Below are 2,855 nucleotides of genomic sequence, written 5' to 3'. Positions count from 1 at the left end.
TCTTATTGTGGGTTTTATTTCCTTGATCAATTTACAGCTAAATTTTTGTTAATAATACCATTGCTACAAAACTCCTAGAGCTTATTGAAAAGTGTAACCCTAGTTGTTATAGATTACCCTTACTAGCTGATTGGGTATGCCCCTACTGGCACGGTACCCGCCTTTGACAGCCAGATATAGAAAGCGTGTTGACTCAACCGCCTATTAGTGCTAATGATTCATTCCTTTATCGTTTCTTGTAAAAGGTGAATGACGTTGTCATATTTATAAATATAAAAGGTAATACTAATAGTGCCTTCATATTTGTTATTCAACTACCCCGACAATCCAACTACAGTAATTTTTATGTTGAAAAACTAGAAAAATTCCAAGACTAAGTAACTATATCAATTACACTGTTCATAAAAATTAATCAAAAATAACCGTGTGAAGAGAAATAAATCAACTAAATAACCATTACTTAATCTCATTTCATAAGCTAGTATAGAAAGAGTACATAACATTTCAAACATTCGAATTAATGTCATTGTTGATATGATTGTCCTTCCTTAAATGTAATTTTTAAGGAAAGGTGTTGCAGGTTAAGGACTCAAAACTGTTCAAGAGTTTTCTATAATGCCAACGTTTCGATCTTTTAATGTTACGTGATTATTGTTTTACTTCTAATTTTACTATTTATTGTTTACTTGTTTATCTTCATCAACGTTTGAGTTATATATTTTTATCATTGATAAATATCAAATAAAAGATGTTGACATTTTAGAAAAATCTTGGACATTTTTATTTTGAGTCGTCAACTCGTCAACACCATTCGAAATTATATTCGAGTTAACCCTATAATAGTTTCCAAAAAGCCCTATTATACTTTATGGCGTGGGTTTCTATAATTAGGTTATCCTATCAAAATTCCGTAAGTAAGATGGTGGAATGGCGGTTAATTAAGCATTGATCCATTTTCAATTTTGTTTTAGGCACTTAGGGCATAGGTAATAATTTATTTACAGAGTTTATATAGTGGACTAAAGGTATATATATATATATCAAGCATATCATCAATCTATTACAGGTTTCATTTTCAACCATTTTATAAAACCCTTCATTGACCGCTACTACACTATGGTGATGGTAATGGCGGTCTACTATTGGGGTATTACCGGTCATTCAAAATTAACACAGATTTGCTTCTAACATGTACTAAAACGAAATAAACATATTTTTTTATTTTTTCACAAAAATTAACCTTTTTGTTAAAATAAACCAAATATATTAAAATGAATTATATTCCTACTTTGAAAGTCACCCATTAAGACAACTAGGAACTGTTTTTACTTAGTTTTAAAGTATCATATTTATTTCTATATTTTAACCAAAATAAACGTTTTTTTCATAATTAGCCAAACACATTCTTCTTTATCCGATCTTGTAGCGTACTGAAGTGTATGCCTAATTTCTTGGCTGTTGATCTTAGAGAATTTCTAGCACTAGCGGCTTCAAAAGCTTTTTCTTTTGTTCATTTGTTTGTTGTGGTTCTTTCCTTGTATCGCAGAATTTACCTAAGTATAAAATAAGTGGATAATGAGACATCATTTTGCAAACAAACTAATAATAATATAATAATTCTATAGTTAAACCGGTCACTAACTGGTATTGCTAGAATGTTTGTTATAACCCCAAAATATGAAGACATTTTTTTTGTTATTCATGAAAAACGTGAATAACTTTAAAAAAAATCTAACTAACACATAGACTACGATTGTTAATGTATTATAATGAACTTAAAAAATATATTCAACGGTATAAATCACTTTAAGCTTACCTTTAACTGAATTTTTGATTCTATTGGTGAAAATCGAGTTTCACTAGATGGCGCTGAATTTGGTTTCCATAGTGGTGAACAACACTATAATCTGTAAGGGTGTTTGATGCTGTTTAGTTTTTTTAGTGATATTTTCTCTATTTTTAAATTACCGTTATTTTCTAAACGTGTTTGTGTGGTTAGAACAAAAAGTTCTGTTTAAGAGTCTGTCTAAAAATAACGAAAATTGAATTAATCCTTTCTAATATGGAATCTATTAGAGTCAGAAGTAGACCACTAATAGAAGGTGAAGCGGTTTTTAAAGCGGCACATATACCTGCTATTATGTAGACTGGAAGGAACAAATTCAAAAACTATTAAAAGTTTGTGTCTACAGTCGTCAGGTCTAACTTCCCAGTCTCATGAGATAACAATTAATCTGAATGATGTTGTTAAATATTGGAGATGCATTTGTTCATGTAATTTTAAGGGAGGAAGAGACTTGGATATCTACACGAAATGACCAACAAGGGTCATAAGATTTTATTTGTAACACTACAATTTTTACCACGTTTTTATTGTTTTCGAAATGTGTGGTTATTTTTATAAAACTTTAAATAGGTATTTTATTTGACTATTTACACTAAAATTTCAAATAATACTTACTTATTGTTTATAAAACAAAAAACTAGTTCGTATTGTTCACCTCTATTGAAGTTTAAAAGAAAATCCACAGATGTCGCTCACGTTGTAATTTTCGCAAATAATAAAACACGTCCGTACCTCTACACAACTGTCAAACTCACTACGCGTGATGCAAAATGGCGCCGTTTGGTAAATAAATTTACTCAGCCCCATACTAGATGGCAACATTAGTAGTACTAGCAGAATGTTTTTGGAAGTTCAAGAATTTAACGTGACTGTAATTTCCCCATCTTACCCTAATAAGTTTAAATTTGCTATTTATTACATAACTATGTAAGTGATAATTAGAAAATTTCGTTATACTTTCATATATTTTTGTTTTGAAAGGTGAGGAAAGGTACGCAATAAAACACGC

Source organism: Diorhabda sublineata, chromosome X (genome assembly GCF_026230105.1).
Source record: "Diorhabda sublineata isolate icDioSubl1.1 chromosome X, icDioSubl1.1, whole genome shotgun sequence".
Taxonomy (NCBI): Eukaryota; Metazoa; Arthropoda; class Insecta; order Coleoptera; family Chrysomelidae; genus Diorhabda; species Diorhabda sublineata.
Note: the sequence above shows the minus strand (reverse complement) of the source record.